The 23818-nt window shown below is 47.0% G+C and overlaps 1 protein-coding gene across 7 annotated transcripts in view; it reads left to right on the forward strand.

The window, feature by feature from the left end:
- Window positions 1–23818, forward strand: part of RhoBTB (Rho-related BTB domain containing) — a 319208-nt gene that overhangs the window by 195074 nt on the left and 100316 nt on the right. The gene's annotated exons all lie outside the window — the stretch shown is intronic.

A 23818-nucleotide genomic window follows, 5' to 3' on the forward strand; every position in this document is an offset into this window, starting at 1 on the left:
CCTGAGCAGCAAAGGTCAAGCTGCCGTTATGTAATATTTCAGTGGGCGCTGAATCCTGTCTGTCTCATCCAAGGAGGTTTAAAAAAACTGCTGAAGTGGAAACTATGTCCCAAAGGTGAAGCCGCACAGGAGGGGCACGATAAAACTATGAATAAACGATAAAGAAACGGTGAAGAAGCGCCATTCGCACTCTTCCCACGAGTTAATCAACCTCCCTGTTTAATCACGGCTTATTTTACCAAACACATACTTATCTGCGTGTATCTCTGTATTGCTGGTTTTAGTGTGAAATCTGAACATCCTGGCGTATTGTACTGGGAAGAACGTCATCAATATTCAGAAGTTACTGTTTTCGTTAGGAACAACCAGCTTTTCTAATTAACCTAGTATTACAATCACAGAGCCAAATCACTTAATCTGTAGGCGGACAACACACGACAAGGCTCTATTTCAGGTGAAGGAGGGGCAAGCATTGGCTTCATCTTTCCCGGTATAAGAAGCTACGGGACCTTCCACTCCAGCAGTTTTTCTTTCACCTCCTTGGTCTCATCTCGCGCACCATCGAGGTGCAACGCCACTGGCGGCGCTCGTCACGCCTGAGGACAAAAAAAAAGGAGAAAAAGAAAGACATAGCGGAGCAAATATGCCCCACAGGGTCGGGCTTGTGTGTGCTGCAAAGGAGGCCCAAAAACCACTCGGCACATTGCAGTGGAATGCCTAAGATATTCACCCAGCGAGACCCGCAGGGATTGTCCACCTTCCAGAAGCGTTGCGATTCAAAGAAGATGGAATGGCTAACTGGTCAGCAGTCGAGATAATTGAGAGACGATTAGAGTATTGATGTACGAAAAAGCAGGAGTGATATTGATAGAACCGGAGTCATTGCGCGTGTAGGTAATGGTACAAAATTAGTGATAGAGGTTTTAAACAAGAAAGTTAAGATCGAGGTCAGATAGGCAAAAGGCTCGGTAGCGGTAGATGCCCTGATTAAATCAAGCAGGCTAGGGAACTATTTGTCCGCTCCCCGTTTCAAAGGGAATGCCAATAAACATCATTTGTCAGACGCCTGGGCTGGCTTGCGTGCATGCGGCGTCGCGCCAACATGCGTATGCTTGTCCAAAGCGAGACCGCCCAAAGCTTTCAAGCGCAACGCTAATTATTTCTATCGCTGTCTGTGCTTCGCCATCCAGGTGAAACTGTCTGTATTTTTTAATCCAGCTCTCCTTTTTTTTTTCACTGCTTGAATTTAAGTGAGCGAATCCAATTGAGTGATGATTAACTGCATGTCTGAGCGACATTGTTCCGCCAGCGAGACACGTTTTCTACTACGGCATGCATTTTAGGGCATCTTGTTAGCGGGGAGTGCTGCGCCTTCTATAGCGCGGCTGTTTGTTTCGCGAATAAGTTCGTCGGTTATTACTTTGACGCGTGTAATTATCGGGGTACGAGAGGTGCACGTTGGCGGACTCGTGTTTAGCGCTGTAATAAAGGAGTCATGCGCCACCGCGGGAACGTAGACGCTCGCCGCGGGCATGCTTAGCCGACGGACCCTGTGTCGAGGCGGCGCGCCGTGCGGGCCACGCTCTGGGCTCGGAGCGCGCCGATAAGCCGTGTTGACGCGGTGGCTGCCGGAGTTGGGAGCAATGTGCACCCGTGCAAACCGTTGGCGACCGGATAAGCGTCAGCGCATTTTCTTTTGTGCGTGTGGGGGCTAGGGGGCTACTACTTTTCCTTGTTTAATTAAATGCGTGCAAGGATTTATCGGCAGCTGTAAGAACTGCCGATGACTGACTGCAAGAGCAACACGAGAAAAAGAGCTTATTAAAAAAAAAAAAAACGTAATTGCGAAGTTCACAAGTGGAAGCACAGCGCTGCAAGCCCTGCTCGCAGGGCGAAATCGGGCAACAATGCCACGTGTGGGTATCGACTGCACTTCGCCGTGCCTGGGAAGATAAACAGCCGTGAGGTTGTGCACGTCTTGTCTGCTTCTTTTTGCTGCTCGTTCGTTTAATTCGCAAAGACCAGGATATACCACGTGACGAGGGCGTTGTTTATGAAAGCGCTCCGAGTCCCGGCCGGCATTCGAGGCCGTGTCGTTTGCTCTGCCTGTGCTGCACGCGCTGCCGGCACACGAGGCCACCGCCGGGGGAAGATGCTTGGGCCAGCCCTTCCGGCCCGGAAGTCCCGCACCAGGGACAGAATTAGGTCGGCGCGAGCTACGTTCACGTTTCTGGAAGCCATGCCGACGACCTCTGCAGCTGTGTGCTCGCTGTGTGTACGCGCAGCGCGGCTTTTATTCTCGAAGTGGTCTGTCTGGTTGGGAAGAGCGGGTGAGGAGAAACGGGACGTGTTCAAAAAGGGGAGCCGGGCTTCTCGCGGCGAGCCCTGCTGCACAGCGATATTGGCTTGTACGTGGGCTCCTAGGTTGCACAGCGCCCTGTAAGTCGTTTCTTTCACGAACGCACAAGATCCGCCGCCCGATCTCTGTCGCTGGTGCATGTAGACTGAATTCGTGCAGATGCAAGTGCGGGCGCTGGAAACGTGTGTCTACGACTCGTATATCGTGCGCGTGATGCCGCGTGTCCTTTCATTTGATACACGCCATGCGTGAATACATACATGCTATAAATAAGTGCCTATTACCAGCCTCGTCTCGACGAACGCAACTCCTGGCTCTGTGCCCGCAGTATAGCAATCACGTTTTAGTGCGGGCGATAAACGGCCCAACGGGAGGTGCGGAATTTGGCGACCTGGTGGGCGCGCTTCCTGCTGTTTCGCGTATGCCTTCGCTTACTATATAAGCTTACGCGTGGATTATTCTGTCGTTGCCTGTGCACAGGCTATATCTGAACAGTGACATTGTTTGGCTGCAGTCTCCGCGTCGCCTTATCACGTGGTAGGCGAACATAGCGCTGCTAACGAGCGCTTGCTTGTAAACTACCTGTGTCCGTTGTTCCTTGTGCGCTCTACAGTTCACGAATGGCGCTGCTTCCAGAGAGCATTTTCGACAGCTTGTCATAAGCCTTTGTGTCATCCTGCTGCGAACGCGAATTAAGCCTCAGCCACGATGACGGAAGAAGTCCTATCAAAGTTTGACAGCTTCTTTTGCAGGGAATTCTAAAATATACGTTGCAGATGTGTGTTTTTTTTTTCTATTATATAGATGCATTGTTTCCTTACAGAAAACTGCAAGTGCCATGCTGTTACATAGTCGACAGTCTAGCCTTAAGAAAACTTAAAAAGAGCTGTGCGCGTTATCCCGGCGGCAGATGAGCCACGAAAAAAGCGTCGCACGTCATTGTGCATACGCTCGGCGTTCTGTGTGTGAAAGTGTTTTACAATCACTGTAAGGAGAACGCGTCAGACTTGTTTCGCGTCGCTGCCGGTACAGCCGTTCAGCGACCAGATTGCATCTGACAATCAGCTTCAGTACGCCAAACATCTTGCATGGCGGGGCAGACCACGATGAGGGCATATCGGGTACGTCATCTTTCTACGAAGGCATTAAGTAATGTTTGAAAATAACCGTTCTGAAATAACAGGACAGTTCCTTCGCAGACAGGGCGTGAGCGGTGCCGACCATGCACGGAGTGACGGGTGATACGTGGTAATTATAGTCGCTAAATAATAAAAAAATACATTTAACTAACTTTTTCAAGTTTTAGTTCCAGTGGACTTATCATAACTGGGAAATTGAAACGAGCTCTCCGTACAAGCCATATAAATCTTTGGATGTAAAAAAAATTCGAGTACCCGCGGAACTGTGGCACCACGAATTTCGGCTATGGGAGCGCGCGAAATGGACACTGGGAGGCTGCAGCACGGAGGAGCGAGTGTGTCGAGTCCGGCCGTGGCTGTAGCGAGCGCAAGGCCACGCCTGTGAAGGTAGCGTTCTGCATACGTCACCCAGAAGCGGGCAGCCAGCGCGCGTCTAATATATATATATATATATATATGCTGAAGCCAACAAACAATGACACGAAGGACAACGTAGGGGAAATTATCTGCAGTTACTAATTGAATTAAATAATAAATAAATGGAACTGAAAGTGGCTGAACAAACAGCGGGCCGCAGGTGGGATGCGAACTCACGTATTCGCATTACGCATGCGATGCTCTTGCCAATTAAGCTACCGCGGCATCGTTTTCACTCCCAGGGTTAGTTGTAGTAGGAAGTAGTAAAACACAAATACCCTAGAAAGTGGATACATCCACTTTCTGAGATATATATGCCTTACTAGAACTAAACCTGGGAATGTTAGCCAGCGCCACCACTCAAGATCACGGCAGTGAATGTAGAACATCCTATCTGCCGCAGGAGGCACGTGGTACGTGAGCTTTTTTTTTTTTTTTTGCGTGAGGGCAGTTGGTCAGGAAACCCACACAGGCTACCTGAAGGCATCAAAGTTGCCGGATTAGGGACCCTCGCTATGTAATGAACGAGAAGAAAGGAAACCGAGGGGCCCGATTTTTATTAGTCAGATCATCATAAGCCAGCAAACAACACACACACGTGTTGTCTTTCGTTAGACTATGCAAATAATTTTTAAAAATCGCCTGTGGCAGATAGCGTAATTGCAGTCCCTGAACTGGATTACTCGAAGCGTCAGACATGTACGAAAAATCTAAATGCATAATGGAGTATTCAACAAAAATCACTATTTAACTTTTTAATCAATTGCTTTACGGCGCATATATCAATTTACGAATTGTAGCGGGTGAGTTTGCAAGGAATATTCACTTTGAACAAATTCTGAGGGTGGCACGGGTTTAAATATGTGCGCCATCAAACCTGCGGTGAGAATGCACTATTGTTCTACTTATTTTTTCAACAAACCGCTGTTTTATACGTTGAAGCACGGAATTATCTGGGGCGCCCATGTATTTCGTCACGCAATTTGAGAATGATTATCTAGAAACTGGTCTCATCCTGAAAATTCGTCCCAAGTTCCGCCTTGCGAACACATCGGCTACAATTCGTAAACTGCAATATGTGCCGTAAAGTAAGCAATAAACGCGTTAATTAGTGAATTGTTGTTAATTACGAGAATATGAATTTCGATTTCTTGTGCAGGTATTGTCCGCCTCTGAGCAATCCAGCAAAATGACTAGAATTATGTTATTTATATTTTAAAATATGTGTAGTCGATAAAAAGGTCGCAGTTTCGTCCGAAAGGCGAAGCATAGATTGTGATAGCAAATTAGTAGGCCGCTATACGAAGCAAAGACAGTAGTTTTATTGGCCGTATAAACTTGTAAACATTCGCTTACAAACTAAATTAACTATATATGGTCTCACGTGCGCACATGCAGACATGAACACAACTCACTCGGTGACCGCGCACACCCGCTGTCAAAAAACTGGAGTGAGAAATCGCAGCAGCAGCAAGTGAATTTACCTTTGTGCTGCCTCTCTAACGCGAACGAAGCTATCAGCACTCCGCGCACTCTGTCCCCATCGTAGATCGCGTTCAAAACAGGGCCCGCGCTACCGCGCCATGCGCACCCGCCACCGGAGTGGAACGCCCCCCGGTGCCTTGCACGCGACGGAAGATGGCGCGCTTCCTCCCCGCTTTCCCCCCTTGCGCGCGTGAGATTAAGCCGCCATCGTCGGCCCACCCTTGCACGCTTTCACTCGCACATATACAGCATACGGCGCGCGGCGACGATGTTGTCGCCCTTGGACTTTATACAAAATATCACGGTGACGACGACGGCAGAAATGCGCCTGCAGTGTCCATATAATTGATAACGCAATGAAAAAAAGTCACCGCTCCGCTTCCATTCCGTGAAGATGGTCGAACAACGAAGCTGTGCTAGTTACACCGAGTGTTACACCATGCAAGGCAAACTTCGCAAGCAGTCTGTATTGTAAATATTTTGTTTCGCCATTATTTCGCCTCGCTTTTGCGTGCGTGGTGAGCATGCCTTAGGAGCGCTGCCGTTTAAACTCGGCATCTCAGGCGCGCAGCTCGGGGTCGGCCCTACGACGACGAGCCCGTTCACGAGCCAACTCTCGCTGACGCTCGCGGTAGGCAGCTTCTTCCTCAGGAGTACGCGCTACTCGTGGTCTTCGCATAGTTTGTTGTATAGCTGGGATGGAATGTGCGGAATCACTAATCCAAAGCTCCGTATATTGGGCGCAAAGCCCACCGCTGGAGACGCGGGCGCTGCAATCGTTATTGGTTGGATTGATTTGACAACTGACGTGGCTGCCGGCACTTCTAGCTGGCGCAAGAAGTGCCGGCAGCCACGCGCTCCTTGTATCGCGTTTCAATCGCTGGGCGCTGTTCGTTGGCCGCAAACCGCCAGCATAACATGTGTTTCTTTTGCGGCAGGGTGGAATCAATCGTCGATAAATTCGATGCCGATCTGGCTCGATCGCCGACAATGCACCGTGTGACAACCGTAAAAAATGCGCGTGTATTATAGCATTATCATAGGGGGAAAGGGGTCACTTCAACGCCTTTCCCCCTGTTGAGCTCTTCTGTTCCTCTCCCGTTAGGTCACGTGGCCCCTTTTTAGCGAAGTCCGACAACGACGGCACAGGGTGCGCATAAACAGCTTCGCTGTAAAGGAGCACCCGGTATATTTTTGCAACTTGGCGGGTGTTCGCTGCATAAGTGAACTCGTGGCGAACTCTTCGAACGCAGCACTTTTCTGAACCGTGCGGTTCGGTCAGCTTATAACGTGCTTGTAAAAAAGTGCTCGGCTTTTCTCGCGCGTACCATGTACATGGCGTTGTATAGACCGTTTCATTGGGCGAGGAGGATAGGGCGCGCGGAGAGCATTTCCTCCTCTCTGGCTTGGGCGATCCGGAGCGGCGCTGCTTGAAAGTATTGCTGTCGCGTGCTGCGGAACGATTTCGAGATGTTTTAGATCTTACTTTGTGAAATTTACGCCATGTTCGTTCATATAAGGTCGTCAGGGAAGCCTTTCGGTGCATCGGTAACTACTGTAGGCAGAAATATTTCTTGGGTGCGCAAAAATGTGACGTGCATAATCAGCCGCGGTGTACGCACATTATCAGTCGCGGTGTGTGTATGTGTTGTGAAATATTTTGCTTATATCGGTTTTAATTCAGCAAAGAAAACCGGTGTCGCTGTATTAGCAGCATGAAATGGTAAATCTGCTCACTATCTGATCGCTTGGCGTAGGGAGTAAAACATAAAGCATAAGAGCGCATGCTCGTGCACGGACAACCTAAGGCAACCACGAAACATCCAATCGGCAGGCGCTATCAAATATTTGTGATGCACAGGCATCGTTCTCGCGCATATCAAGTCTAGTAGGCTTCAAATTACCATATGTCTACGCTAGCCTTCCTGCATGAGGCTGATGGCGCTGCTCAACTGCGTTTGGTGAACCAGCACGATACATATGTAAGCTGTGCGCTTCGGCATTGCCTTTTTGGCCTGCATACAGCCATAATATATGACATGGATCACATAAAAAGAATGCAATGCCTATTTTTGAGGACAAAATTTCCGTAATACGTGTGAGTGCGTCGTAGAGAACGGAATAAACACAACCGAAAAAAAAAATTCGGTTGTCATCCTCTTTCTCGAAAAAGCAAGACAAAAACGGGTTAACACCGCAATAGGACCTCGCATAGTCACGCCGCACAACGTTTATATAACCGCTGATGCAGTATGCTTGGACCATGCGGTATATAGAACAAAGATATATGTAATCCAGCACCTACCACTGCTTAGGACGCTCGCGCAGTTCGTAAACAGTCCATTTGCTGGACAAGCTTAATTCAGACTGTAAGGTATGCTGCTGTTACTTGCCAAAACTATTTTATTCAGGGGCGGAAACCTCATCCATCGAACCAAGTAGTCACGCAATGTAACCTGCAGCGAACAGTTTGACCGACCCGCCGTGGTTGCTCAGTGGCTATGGTGTTAGGCTGCTGAGCACGAGGTCGCGGGATCGAATCCTGGCCACGGCGGCCGCATTTCGATGGGGGCGAAATGCGAAAACACCCGTGTACTTAGATTTAGGTGCACGTTAAAGAACCCCAGGTGGTCAAAATTTCCGGAGTCCCCCACTACGGCGTGCCTCATAATCAGAAATTGGTTTTGGCACGTAAAACCCCATATATTATTAATATTATTAACAGTTTGAATGCTTGTCAAAGTATAACATCACAGCTCCTACCGTAGCAGAACGGTACCCACGCTGTTACGATCGTCGCGTATGTTTCATGGCTCCTAAACCGCAGCTTAGAAATAGAGGATAATACTGCAATAAGGTCACATTAGTGAATGGAACATTCAGAAATACATAACTGATCTCGGAAGCTGATTGTATACGCAAAAATATGCGCGCACACATCGGGCTGCGTGTTCCGTCCACCTCAACGCCAGCAGAAATTCCGGCCATGACGCCTTTAACCACTTCAGCACTTCTCACAGAACCGTTTACCACGTAGAGGACGCACGTCATACCAAACAGACCGCACGACCGCGAAAACAAACGCCAGAACCTACCGCCGAGCGTATACCTGTCATGCAAAAGACCGCTTTCACCCAAGCCAGTATGGCGCTGCTCATAGGCGGCGCCACTGCGTTCACAATATGGCGGCGCCTACGAAAAAACGGTCTATAGGGGAATGGAGAGCGGTTCGTTCTGTCCAGAATGCGAGGACCCCCTTCTGCAAACAATTGTTCTCGTCGGTGAGCAGAGTGGGACATGTAGCCGCTCCAAGAAAGGCTCTGCTGTGCAGGCGTATCGACTTGGCGCGTTGTTGAGCTCGCAGGCTTAGCGGGAGCTAGCTCACCATAATTGGTGAACGTAGAGAGTGACTGGACTGCAAGAGGCAAGCCCAACATCAGGCGCAACACGATGATCGTGTTGTAGCTTGTCCATCAATCTGGGTGGAACAGTGAATAGAGGCAGAGTGGGACTCTTGGCATGGCCTATTGGTGGTCGCAACCGTCGTCTCTTGTAGTAACGGCTGCAATGAAACAAAATTTGCGCCTACAGCGCATGCACTTTGAAAGTATAGTGTGCTATAGCGGTCACCTTTGAATTCCAGATTTTGCAGCTATTTGTCACGAAAACTGTTTCATGGCTTCTATAGCTGTGTTTCGAAAGCGCGGTGCGTATATATATACGCATGTACAGCGCGTCGTCCCCCAGCGTCGTTCTGTTCTGTCAGGCCTGTAACGTCAAGTCATGTGTTATGTCCGCTGACAAAATGTCCACAGCGGTGGCTGTATGGCGTTCGGCTGCCGAGAACTATAGGTTGTGGGTTCGAATCGCAGTCGCGGCGGACGCATTCCAAAGCGGGCGGCATGCAAAAATACTCCTGTGCGGAGCTTTGGGTGCACAAGAACCACAAGGAGCTTCGATTCGTAATATCGGATATGAAAGTTTTTTGTCATTATGCAGAGAGCATCACTGTTTACGGGAAAAAGCATTGCCGGCAGTTCAGAATAACTTAAGACAGTGCGTGCCACTGCCTAATAAAAAAAAAGAAAACTAATCTTTTTCTGCTCTATCGTGCAGATATTAACACAACTTGACGAGGAGCTTTTTATATGTTTAGGAATCCAAAACGAGCAAAATTACAAGTTATATTTTTCTTGTCCTTGATAACATTCGCGACGTTTTTCTTTTTTCTCCTTTCTTAATGGTGAAATTGAATGTAATTAATGTGTTAATTGCATGCGTAATTGAAAAATTTAGTGAGAAGGCGGGGGTTGCGATTTACTAAGGCATTGTTTGGAACAAGACATCCCGTTTCTATAGATTGCCTTTCCTACAGAATCCCGTCAAACCGTAGGCCAACGTTCGCTCCGCACATTCAAAAGTTGCGAGCAATGGAATGGGGATGTCGTGATTCCAGTCCTTCCTCAATGAGGCATGTGTGCATAAGGTGAACGTCAGTTTTAGTAGGCACTCGCCGCGCGTTTGATTGAGAAAGGTTTTCCTCTTGTCATAACCACTGCTTCTGAACGCCTTATGAGGTGATATTGCGCCTTTTAGTTCGTACAAGGTAGCAGAAAGAATAGAGGGTGTGAATAATAAGGTTGTGGGTGTACACTTACATCCATTGTGCCGCAAAATTAAGAACGTAGGTTTTACTGCTGGAAATAATAGCAATGGTATGTGCTGCTGTGTGATGAAAGATAGCAATTGAACGTAAAATCGTATTACAGATGCTATATAAGCCGTACTAAGATTGTAGAATTCGTTATCGAAGTCTATATAGTCACGGTGAAAGAACAGATAAGGTGTCTTAACAAGGCTGCCGCACCGACCACTTTTTCAGTCGTGGTTCATGTCTCTCTCGGCAGATGGCACGAATCATTGGGGGTCGACCACAGCAGCTGGCGCGGCGCGCGGGGCTCCTCTAAAGCCCCTTAAACTTCCTAAAGTAGTGCCACGCTTTGAAGAATGCCGCCTCCTCCTCGCGCGCTCTGGCCGACGCCGATGCCGCGTCGCTATTGGCCTGATAGCATCACGTGGGCCCTCGCACCGTGCATCAGCGCCATTTTTGCTCGAGAAGCGTCTATGGAGTGGCGAGGAGCGCATGTCGGCGCCGTTGCTACGCTCGAGCAGTGTAGGCGGCGCCACGGTCGAGGAGGGAGCGTGAAAGAGAGGAGAAACGAGGAGGAGTGAAGGCGGAGGAGCAGAGTATCGCTAAAGTGTACTAGAACCAACGGTCTAGTACACTTTAGTATCGCTACATTACGAAGTTTGAGGGGCTTTAGGCTCCTCAAACACGGGGCGCCTATAAGCGTCTGGCGAGCCTTTGGGGAGCAAGCTTAGGTATATCGTTCTAAATATCTAAGCTTAGTAGCGCTATCCAGACATCATTGTGCTTCGCAACTCATGAAAGTCCACTGTAGAGACATCGTGCCTACTATTGTTCAACTTTAGTACTAATGCAAAACCATCCGGCTATTGCAAAGCGCAAGGTTTTTCAAGTTGTGCGCACAAGGCGCGAAACCACGGCTTGCCAACTGCACCAATGTTCGTGGTTAGCACGCATGCCAAGCACGCACATTACTTCTAACCGCGCAAGTTACTTTTAATATTCGTTATTTTAATCTATAGTATCTTGCAAGTTATTCTATTCTAACCTTTTATTTACTCCAAGTAGTGCCCACCTAGCCTACTGAATGCTATAGCACGGCACGCTGGGGAGAAAATTCAATAAATTCTGCAATAGCTAACGATACTTCACATTGTCGTGGCATATCGTTTGTACTCCGCTTTGTATAGCCTATGTGGGTTTATCTAATGCCGTACTTGCTCGACCAAATGTACATTGTATTCCTATATACTGTATTGTTATGTACCCCACTCCTGCCTAAAGCCTGACATCTAGGCTGGCAGTATGTAATAAATAAATAAACACAAATCCATGACCGTATAGACATTTCCCAACGGGATATATATTAATGTCTGAATGGTGCCCGCGATAGCTAGAATAATGTGATAACGATTGTTAGCGACCAAAACAATGTTTAAAAGTATGCAGAAACTCCACTAGAGTTGTCGAAGTATGCGTAAGCATACCCCCAAGTTTAGGTTGACCCACCCACAAATTTAGAATGGCCCACCCCCAAATTTCAAGTTGGTCCATCCCCAAATTTAAGCCCACCTATACTATAAGCTTCCCCGTGCATTTGCTATGGAGCCCTAGCATCCCAGTGGGTATTAACTCTGATCAATATTTTTTTTGTAATTATGCCTGATCGCTATAAAGCTACAAGTCATCTACATTTACACTATGGAATAGCTTAACTTCACAAATTACGCATTTTTGTGCAGATACAAGGCATTACATTTTTAGCGTGTCGGTTTTGGGTAGCAGACGACAGGAAATGATGAGGATGGATAGATGGATGAATGTTATGAGCGTCCCCTTGGAACGGGACGGTGGGTTGCGCCATCAAGCTCTTGCTATTATATTGCCTAATGTCCTACCTATGGTTAAAGAAAAAAAAAAGGGGGGGGGGGGGGAACACGATGAATTCCCATAACACTGCACCCCTCAACACTACAGCGCTCCTGCAGGCAAAGGGATGAAGCCCGAACAGAGTTATTATTTGTTCATTATTTAACTTATATATTAATGACTTAGTAAATATAGATCCTACAGTTGATTTCTTTATATATGCGGATGATAGCACTATACTCTTCTGTGGAAAAGACGCAAACGAACTAATTATCAGGTGTAATGCATTGCTAACGAAACTATCTGATTGGTCACATTCAAATGTGATCAGAATTAATCCCACTAAAACGAAAGCTATTCTTTTCAGAGCCAGAAACAAACCTTTTCAGTTGGAACATTCAATCACTTATTTAGGCAAACACATAGAACTAGTTAATGAACACAAAATACTTGGAGTAATATTTTCATGTCATTTGAGTTGGGATGCTCATTTTAATAACCTTCGAAACAAGTTTTCTGCAGTCGCCGGTGTATTATCTCGCTGTAGAGCTTACATGCCGACAAAAGCCAAGCTACAAATTTATCATGCATTGTTCACCTCGCAATTTAATTATTGCAGTTTAGTATGGGCAACGACAACACGAACTAACATAAATAAAATAGTTACATTACAAAAGGCACTTTTCCGACACATTGCTAATATTGAAGCCCGATCAACAACAAAAACATTATCACAAACATACCAAATCATATGGGTAGATCGGTACTACGAATATCGTCTCTTACAAATATTTTATTTTGCAAGGAAAGAATGGAGAGATTTTCTTACATCACTAGCGACCTTAAAGCACCATGACATAACTGTGCATTTCAGAAATCCTGAACCTTGGCTTGTACCGCGCTTTCGCACCGAGTATAAGTTACAATCTATTAAGCACAATTTGCCGAAAATTCTAAATAGTCATGTTTACGCTAATAAATTCTCTCGTAAAGAGTTGAAGATGTATTTCGTTAACCTATAACATATATATTCATGTATAACGATGCATATAAATGACCATGTTTTTCTTTTTTGCCTTTTTGTTTTATTTGTACAAAAATGTCTTGTTGTTTCTTACATATCCTTTCATAAGCATGTATCTGAGTTTTCAATTTTATGTTTAGTAAACTTCTGCTTAAGTTTTTTTTACCAAAAAGGTTATTGTTATCGCGCTGCCATGTATAACGCCTTCTGGGTCCAGTCAAGCTGCTGACGGCAGCTTTTAGCCCGGGAGGACGTTTCTAGTATGTACTAGAAGAAGAATAAAACTTGAACTTGAACTTGAGTTGTATAGTCAGCTCGCTCTGCAGACAGACGGCGCCGTTCAGACACCTTATCTTTTCTTTCACCGTGTATACGTATAGTTAAGCATTTTTTTTTTAGTTGCGGTGGGCAAGACACGTCGTTGTATCAGAGTTTAAATGAGCACAAACGGACGTTGACTGGCGGAACACCGTTTAAGCTTTTGTTGCATTGTCAGGAGTGCAATTGCGTACAGTTTTGCAGATATGGCGATATTCATGCACAGGACAGGTGTGCATCTTATGGTCGAGGCGCATGATATCACTAACTGCGGTAGTGTGCAAGCCATCCTTCGTATATCCTTCACAAAGAATAGTCATACCTGAGCCGATATCTGTAGAGAGCGAACACTTGTGGGGGTCCACGATTAACGAAGGAGTCTGCCGTTGCCGAGTGAGCGTGCAGTTTCCGTCACAGTGCGACCTTTAGAATCCGCCTTTATTCGCGGCGTGACGGCCCATGCGTCCTGCCCTAGCGGATTAGTCGTGAAACGTGTTGGAAGGGTCGCGCGCGTGGCCGCGACGCCCGATCTCGGGGGGAAAGACCCCGAAAAAAAGAAAGAAAGAAGAAAATAAAACGCTAGGACGCGCGCTGCTGCAAACACTCGTGCCTTGTATCGCGCGGAAACTTCACTGGTAGCTCGACGTCGGTGCGGTGCCGAAAACGTGCGTAGCGTAAGACTGCAACTCAAATTTAAAACTGAAAGCTGCCAGGGCTTCGCCCGGACCACAGTGGTCCGGACTGCACCGTGAGCCACGTAGTTTCCGTCTTTCATTGATGGCTATCAATTTCAACGAAAGAACACTGCGTTACACCTGCGACAGGCTTTCTTGTCGACGGCACCGATAAAATCAGCGTGCTGACCATCGTTCGACCCATCGGCCGTCGAACCGACAACGCGACAGCCGCAGCGCCTTCGCTTGTATATGTAATGAATCGCGCCCAAAACGAGTCAAAACTTGCCTATACGAAGTTGAAATGCACAAGCTTCAACCCTCTCAAGCCGTGCACATGAAGTTTGAGCCGATGTTGATCTTGTTCAGGGAAGATTAGGCCTGGCGCGATCGAGTTCGTGCACGCGCTGAAAGCGGGCCTGAACTGAAAAGTAAGCAGTTGTGATGAAGCAAACTGATTTTATAGTTCAGTTCTGGCCTTAACGATTTGCAATCAACTACTTTTCATTTTGCACGGCGCGTACACAATAAGCAGCAAGCGGCGAAACAGCGCTCTGCCAACATCTGTACCTCACCGTACCCATAGGCTACCGGTCGCATTCGCTACGTATAGGTGATTGGGTCTGTAAATGTTGTTATGCTGTTGTCATGCACTGTTTACCGCTGCGTCAAACGGGAAGCAAGAGACGGTGCATTCGGTAAAGCAGCATAAACAACCCTCTCGCTCAGTTATGCCAACGGTGTCAGCGACGGCATCCGTCTTTTCGCGAGAGAACAAGACGGCCTGTAAAAGAGTGCTTATGCGAGCACATTTTTCTCTAATAATGCTTTATGGCACGCCCAGGCAGTATGTATGATGAAGTTAAAACGAGAATAAGTATTAGATTAACAGCCCATTATATACGTACCTGGATCACAGTTGCCATTGTTAAAGTGGTTTGGCCGCTCATGTTGACTCTTCTCAGGGTGGAGCAACACGGCTCATATGCGCAGATATGTATATTTTGCTACGTTTTGACATTATTTCATATCAGCTATGCACGTTTCCCCCAATATCTGACGCTAACAAATATATATGTGGCTGTAGATATCGACGTGAATAAGTGCACCCCTTTGGTAAACCCGACGTGGAAGGCTTCGCTCGAAGACTTCTTGAATATGCGCAATGTCTAAAGAATGTGTTAAAAGAATACAAGAAACGAGCTCCAAGTGCAGAAATCAGCAACAACAAGCTTCAAGGCAGCCGTGTCAGCACACGGAACTCAGCGCGTGCCTTTATCGGCTGCACTGTTTGCACAACAGCGCACTCAAGCCTCTCACCCAGTAGTCGGTGAGTGCTTCATGGCTTCCAGGAACGACATGCTGCCTCTGAGACGCCATTAATAATTGTTTGCGATCCACGAAACGCACAATCGACGCGCACTCAACATGGGCGCAGATACGCAAATCAACCGCTGAAAGCCCTGGCACCCTTCCAAAACGTTTCCAGCAGCGTGTGGCAAAGGGCAGCACAGGAAAACTAAGAAAGGCGGAATCCTCGTCGTTCCGCTTGCGTGCCTTTTTAAAACCACAAATCCTTAGCGACGCTTACCTATCTAAGCTTTCCTCTACACCTGGATTTCCGTTAGAGAGTGCATGCTATGAGCGTCCCCTTTGGAACGGGCGGTGCATGGGTTGCGCCACCAAGCCCTTGTCATTATATTGCCTAATGTCATATATACATATATATATATATATATATATATATATATATATATATATATATATATATATATATATATATATATATTAATGGAAAGAAAAAAAGAAAACCCGCGAAGAATTTCCAGCACCAACCTTTCTGAACCCCTATTGGGAACTTTGGTTTTGTACGCCTCCGTTTTTCGTTTGCCTACTTTTCTTCCACCAATCTTCCAATCGCCTCTTACTAATCTCTGTCGCGGACATGTTTACTTTCCCCCTGCTCTCGCTGAACCCAAGGGTTTCAAGGAGGCCAAAGGTGCCTAAATCAACCGCTGGGCAGATATCTTCACATTCTAATAAAACATGCTCCATCGTTTCCCTGGCGTTACCGCAGCAAACACATGCTTCTTCTTCTTTGTTTTATCTCGTTTTATAAGTGCGTGTCCTAAGGCAGCCTGATCTCGCTTCGAAAAGTAATGAGCTTCCCTTTAAGTTATCATAAATTGTTTCTTTCCTGGTTTCGTTTCTTCCTCTTAAGTAGTTACTCATGGCAGGTTTCTTTTCCATTGCCGCAACCCATAAGATTGTCTCAGCCTCTCTGACTTTCCGCTTGACGTTTATTGTTCCCATGTTACTCACCATACAGGTCGCATACTTGCTGGTAAGCTTCCTAGTTCTTTTCCTTCACTCTGAGTCAATGTTTTTTTCCTGTACAAATACCTCAACACTCTCCCAGCCCACTTACTTTCTTCCATATTCCTCAGTCGTTCTGCATAATCAATTTTACTGTGAGCTTCCCTCACTTCAAAGCTTGTCCAGCCCATATCACCCTTCACAGCTTCATTTGTAGTCTTCCCGTGAGCACCCAATGCGAGGCGTCCCACTGACCTTTGGTTGCCATCGAGTCCTGATAGTACCCCTGATTTCAAGCAAACAACCGCATTTTCAAATGTAAGTCCTGGAACCATTACACCTTTCCACATACACCGGAGCACCTCCTACTTATTGTAACCTCATAGCGCTCCGTGTTTCATTATGGCTGCATTTCTCTTCCCCTTGTTTTTTTTTGTGTTTCCATATATCTATTGCCTTCATTTATCCATATACCAAGGTATTTATATTATTTTACCCAAGGTATTTCCTGGCCCTGTATTGTCTTGACTGTCCACTGTTTTCATTAAATACGATAACACCCGATTTTCTTTAACGCTAAGTAAAGCCCCTTGATAACTTGAAAATGCCGCCACTCTTTGAACTCTGCCGCCGCCGCGCGACCTTCTCGCCTCCTCCTCGCCTCCTCCTCGCCCCTTGCGCGTCCTCCCCCCCTCACCCCCCCCCCCGCGGGAAGCGGTCTTGCGCCCGACTTCTGCACGACGATTGGTCTCCCTGCCGTTGCCCTTGGAAACGCGCGAATCTTGCGTTTTCTTTGTATTTTTCTTTTTCGTCCGCGCCATTTTTCTCCTCAGCTCGGCTGGCTCGGTGCTTTAGCTCGGCGTAGCGAACGTTGTACGCTGTGTTTCCGGCTCTCTGAGCTAGCGTTATGCCGTACTGTTCACATGTAAGTGCAGCAAGAAGCCTGAATATGGTCATGTAATATTTGGGATACCACAAGGAAAGCGTGAAGGCTTGCGCAGGAAGCAGTGGCTGCAAACATTGGCCGAAAGAATTTTGTTACGACATAGAACACTGTTGTTTGCGAGGTTAGGCGTCTTTCTTATTGCTCGTATCAAAGCATCCCCTAATGCTGCATTTTTTTAATTCTTCCGGCCTGCTCACCAGCATTTTTGCTTCGGCAATTTGTACGTTGCATAAAAATTGGGTTGTCCTCAGTATGCTTAATATTCTGGTGGGACTCCACCACCTTGCACGTCGCCAACTGTTGTTATTCAGTCGGAAATGAAGCACTATCGGTTGTTTTCTGCTGTGAAGAATCCTGAGCGATGACACAGCCTCTCGATCGCACTTTTCGTTATTGTTAGGTTACATTGCCTGTTTTACTGAAAATCGAAATAGCGGCTTGTAGAGGAGCTATTATATTAAACTTACGTCGATGTGTGCGTCAGTCATACAATGAATGCAGGCCCCGAAAAAATTTCCGGCAAGTATACCTGTGGTATTGCAGGTGATGAGTGCTAGCTAGAACACATTGCGGTTTTTTTTTTTAAGTTTTAAGGCGAAAGCCTTTAGATCTGTTTTCAAAATCGCGTTGTGAACAGAAAATATCACGCGACCCAGGAAGACCCGAAACGACCCAAAGCATGTCCAGCCGTGTATAAGAGATTAATGATTAGCCATGGTAATTAATGATTCATTAGTGTTTTGAATTAAGGTGGATTAGGGGAGGATTAAGGTTGGTTAGGGCGTATTATAAGGTGCATGAACAAGGATTAAGCTGGATGAATGGTGATTAAGATGGATTACGGCGGATTAATGGGATTAAGATGGATTGGTGTGTATAAAGGAGGATTAAGACGCATTAACAATGATTAAGGCGCATTAAAGAGAATTAGAGTCGATTAAGGTGGATGAAAGAGGATTAAGGTCCATTAGGGTGGATTAAGGTGAATTAGGCTTGATGAAGGAAGAATAAGACCATTACGGGTGTATTAAGGAGGATTAAGGTGGAATAGGGTGAATGAAGGTTGATGGAGGTGGATTAAGGTGAATTACAGTAGGCTTTACAAGGGTTTCACATTCGCATCTCCCAGGCGATACCTAGGTTCACCTTGGATTTTTGGAATTTGCTTTGAACTGTCCTTCCACGCACGCATGAGTGGGCGATGATTATTATTTCGTTTTCTCACGGATACAGGCAATGTGCAGGGTGTGTTCACATGACCGCGCACACTTGCTGTTGATATCGACATCTAGGCGGAGGCCGGGAATCTTCGCTTTAATAGCGAATGTTTTAAAACCACCTCTCTGCGGTTTTGTTCTGTACGGAAATATTTTCCGTTGATTTAACACGAGCCGAAATCATTGCATCAATGCGCTTTGATTACGAAGATTGAGCAATCGGTCATTGCTATGGTCATGATGCCGTAATGCAGGAAATATTCTGCAGGCAATAATGTTTAGCACTGCAACGTATTTCATCCTAATCCACCTTCATCCTCCTTCATCGACTTTAATCCTCCTTAATCCACCGCAATCATCCTTCATCCAGCTTAGTCCACTTTAATCCTCTATAATGCACCTTAATCCACCTTCATCGACCTTAATCCACCTTAATTCTCTTTATTCCTCCTTAATACCCCTAAATTCATCTTAATACAATCACTAATCAATAATTAACTTTGTTAATCAGTAATTATCTCTTATACACGGGTGGGCATGCTTTGGTTCGCTTCCGGCCTTCAATGGCTCACGTGATATTTTCTACACCTCAGAACGCGATCTTGAAACAGAGATCTAAGGCTTTCGCTTAATAAGCTACACGCAGAGGGATGTGCCACAAGCAATACTACTTCAGACGCAGATAGTAAAGCATCTCATCATGTGGCAAAAAAAATTGTGCGCAGTATCTAACTCGCCTCAAACTCCTTTTACATCACTATACCGCGTTCATATGGCTCTAGTAAAAAAACCTACCTCCTCATAAACGTTGCCTTCAGCTTGATCGATGTGGTTACCAGCGTTTCTCAAAATTTTCAACACAACTGGGCCGTGCAACTGGCCCAAAATAACGCGCCTCCATAGAATGCTGCGGCCCGTCCGCGGGAGCCGAGAAGAAAAAGCGAGGAGAATCGAGGAGGAAAGCGCCGCGGGGAGGAGCGTGTCGCTACTTTCAAATTATCAAGGGGTTTTAACGCTAAGTCTACGCAAGCGCACCCTAGCGTTGGGGGACGCAAACAGCCGGGTGTGCAAAAGAACCCCAAGCGAGCAGGAACTAGCGCGAAGGGCCCACAGTGGAGTTTGCGTCCCCCAACGGTTGGCTGCCAGCTTGCTTCCTCTAACCTAAATACTCTCTATTGACTCCGTAGCGTTTCAGCTGCCCATCTTGTCAATACCGAAATTGCCGATAGGTTATGAACGCGGCCCCAGTTTGCATTATTACGGACTGCGGCTTTTCAGCCTCTGAGCTCTATACGTCATCATCATCACCCACGGTGCGAGCTACAAAGGAAGCGGTGCCAGGGCATATGTGCGCTCGTAAAATGCATCCGTTCGCAGATGCTCCTCGCGCCGCCGGTGCTCTTCAGTCGCTGCCGAGAGCGCGTGCTTATACAGGAAAGCCCGCTTTCGACATTGTTTTCCCGCCATTGGGGAGGAGCGTCGATTTTCTTTTTGCGCTGTGTCTGTAGTTGCGCCGCTTTCTTCTAGAGCGCTGCTTTCATTCGTTATTGTTATGTTTATACGTGAATGAATGCATGACCACGATAAGCAGACGATGTGGCGAAGTTGCGATGGGCGCATATATACGTATATCCTGTGACGAAATGACGCCGTACGGAGACGAAGAAGTAGAGAGATGTATTTCGCGCCGACAAGGACGAGCGTGTATGTGGAAGAGGAGGTCGTTTCGCTCTGGATGTTTACTGCGCGTTTGCAGCAGTGGATAGAGAAGCGCTGCCCGGCGGGCCAGCCACGCGGCGCGCCGAAGGAGGGTCGATGACCGGAAGCGGGTGAAAACAAGTGCGTGCCGCTCCGAGACTCGGGCCGCCCGGTCAGCTTTGGTCGTCGTCTTGGCCACCGCCCACGTTTCCACATCAGGCGGGGAGGGGGTGGGGGGGGGCTGCTTACTTGTTGGCGCAGCCAATGTTTGATATGCCGGAGGAAATTTTTTCGTTCATAACGAGTTTATTTGTGTGTTCATGTAACGTATACAAGCTGCAGAAATCACGCGAAAAGTGCCGCGCGACATTTGCGGGCTTTATTTAACGCTTGGAATTATGTAGCGCGTATTGGGCAACAGAAAGATGGATCTGGAATTGTCATGATGGCCTACAATTGTCTGATTGACAATTTTGATCTGACTATAATATTCGAGAAGTTAATTAGGCGAAATTATCTGACTTGCAACATTACGTTGGTTCTGTCCAGCTACGTAGCATTCACATATTTTTAAATTTTGGCGCAAGTTACGTGGTGTGTGTGTATACATCATGATGATGATCATCATCATCAGCCTGGTTACGCCCACTGCAGGGCAAAGACCTCTCCCATACTTATCCAACTACCCCGGTTATGTATTAATTGTGGCCATGTTGTCCCTGCAAACTTCTTAAGCTCATCCGCCCACCTAACTTTCTGACACCCCTGCTACGCTTCCCTTCCCTGGGAATACAGTCCGTAACCCTTAATGACCATCCGTTATCTTCCCTCCTCATTACATGTCCTGCCCATGCACATTTCTTTTTCTTAGTTTCAACTCGGATGTCATTAACTCGTGTTTGTCCCCTCACCCAATCTGCTCATTTCTTATCCCTTATCCTTACACCCATCATTCTTCTTTCCATAGCTCGTTGCATCGTACTCAATTTAAGTAGAACCCTTTTCGTAAGCCTCCAGGTTTCTGCCCCGTACGTGAGTACCGGTAAGACACAGCTGTTATACACTTTTCTCTTGAGGGATAATGGCAACCTGCTGTTCATGATCTGAGAATGCCTGCCAAACGCACCCCAGCCCATTCTTATTGTTCTGATTATTTCAGTCTCATGATTTCAGTCGCTACCTGCCCTAAGTAGATGTATTCCCTTACCACTTCCAGTGCGTAGCTACCTATCGTAAACTGTTGTTCTCTTCCGAGACTGTTAAACATTATTTTAGTTTTCTGCAGATTAATTTTTAGACCCACCCTTCTGCGTTGCCTCTCCAGGTCAGTGAGCATGCATTGGTCCCCTGAGTTACTAAGCAAGGCAATATCATCAGCGAATCGCAAGTTACTAAGGTTTTCTCCATTAACTCTTATCCCCAATTCTTCCCAATCCAGGTCTCTGAATACCTCCTGTAAACACGCTGTGAATAGCATTGGAGAGATCGTATCTCCCTGCCTGACGCCTTGCTTTATTGGGATTTTGTTGCTTTCTTTATGGAGGACTACGGTGGCTGTGGAGCCGCTATAGATATCTTTCAGTATATTTACATGCGGCTCGTCTACACCCTGATTCCGTAATGCCTCCATGACACAGAGCACACCAGAGCACACATTGCGCGATAACAATCGTGTCTGCAAAGTATTATATCGCTACGTGCCGCGGAAAGATATGAAATTTCAATCCGAATGCCGTTTCCATCTTTACTCACGGCCGCTGTGCTCCAAGCCGGACGGGGACAGAATCGTGCCCCTGCGCCTACGTAATCGTGTCCGCAGTGTGACGTCGCTCGTGGTGAACACGTGACTTCGAGAATTATTCAAGACAACGTCTGTTATCTGTGCGATCTGTTGCTTGAATTGATGAAGTGGAAGTTTAGAGAAATAATAAAACACACAAACGGAATGTCTACGTGTTTTTTGCTTTACTTCGCACCGAAGCAAGAGAGATGTACTTCCGCTTCGTCTGCTTGTTCCCACGGTGGCGCGGTCACGTGCGCAGGTACCGAAACTATGCCATTTTCTACTCTGTTACAGCGCGTGATCACGCTCTGTGATCCGCTTGTTCTGCCTCAGTATTTGTGTAGCACTGAATTATACCGCTAGCCATGTGTCCTTGTGCACAGCGCGCAAAATCGTGCACTGCGCGAAACGGCTCCCGCGCAACGCCGTCAGCGAAAGTGCGCATCGCCGAAAAAGAAAAAGCGAGGAGAAAAAAAAGTGAAGGCGGGGCCCTTGACGTATGTGTCACGCGATCCTCGAGGTCCGGCATAGGAGAACGCAGGGAAGGTATTTCGCTTGCGAAGGCTAGACGAGGTGAGTGGAAGGGAATGTCCCTGTGCAGTGGAGCCCGCCTGCTGAAATCATGGGTTTGCGGCAGTGAAATATTTCTATCTTGGCTATTAATGAGCCGACTTGAAACATTTTTGCGGCAGAGCGCTCCGCAGAGGGCACGTAACATCTTCCAGCGTATAACCAAAATTTGCGATGGGGCCTGGTGAGGGGCCCTTTGAGAAAGAGGGAGAGCCGCCAATTACCGACCGGACTCAATACATATACCACGTGACGTTGGCGTGAGCAAACGCCTGCCTACGATTTTAGCGGGCCTATTTAAGCGGCCCCGCAATGTATCCTTTTGTACTGTCTTCTTTTCTTTCCTACTCCGTTACCATGTAATAAACCGTGCAAGGTTCGCACTAGAAATCGTCTCGCCCCTGCCTGACCGCGATGATCTCCCGTACGCCTACGCGTCCTGCCGACAACGCCGCGCTACCCAGAAGTAAAACCGGTCGAGGTTCAAGTAACCGGCGTCGCAACAGTGGCCAATGTTCTCCTCGCAGCCGTAGACATTACATGCCAGTCCAATTAGTGCAGGATAAGCTTTTGTGAAGGCAACTCCCAACCACGACCGACACAAGAGACGCTTCGCGTCGGTGTAGTCCGGCCGGAGGTCCGAATTGCAGCGGAGGGTTTAGTCTGTGCAGTCTGGTGCGCTTAGTACGTGCGTGCTAGAATGCGAAGCTGTCTCGCAGCGTCTATCCTTGAGAGGAATGGAGACGCAGCGGTCTTCTTGGTTTGACGTCCGAGCTGCCGTATCTGCGTCATAATTTCCAATGATACCGCAATGGCCATCGCGGTATTATTGAAAAAAATATGTCACGGCCTTTTTCTCTCAAGTGATGGATAAGTTGGAGAAGTTCCATGATTTCGCACGTCAGTTCATCGTGACGTCTGTGTCGAGGAAACAAGAAACAACTGTATACATTGTAAGGCCGGCCTTGAATTGCAGAAGGCTTCCAATTGGGACCTATTGGGACCAATTGACATATCGATCCCCTTAGTGACAATTCCAATACAAGTTCCAATACAAATGTGCATGACCTTATAGTCTGCTACGACAACTTACAAGGTCAGGAAGCTTTATCTGTAGCAGTCCTAGTTCACGGTGAGCGTAACAGATATTTTTATTAGTCTATCGGCGAGCACCATCACATTGTGTAGGCACTAGTACAAATTACATATAGATTACACGTGCACAATGCAAGTTTATATTGGGCTGATAGGAAACTAATAAAGAATTGCACTAGATCGACTGATGTAAAATCTTATCAGGCTAATAAATTTAAAGTATTTAGAGGAAAGGCTAAGAGGGCGCTCTAACAAATATT

The sequence above is a fragment of the Dermacentor andersoni genome, chromosome 1, assembly GCF_023375885.2.
Source record: "Dermacentor andersoni chromosome 1, qqDerAnde1_hic_scaffold, whole genome shotgun sequence".
NCBI classification, from domain to species: Eukaryota; Metazoa; Arthropoda; class Arachnida; order Ixodida; family Ixodidae; genus Dermacentor; species Dermacentor andersoni.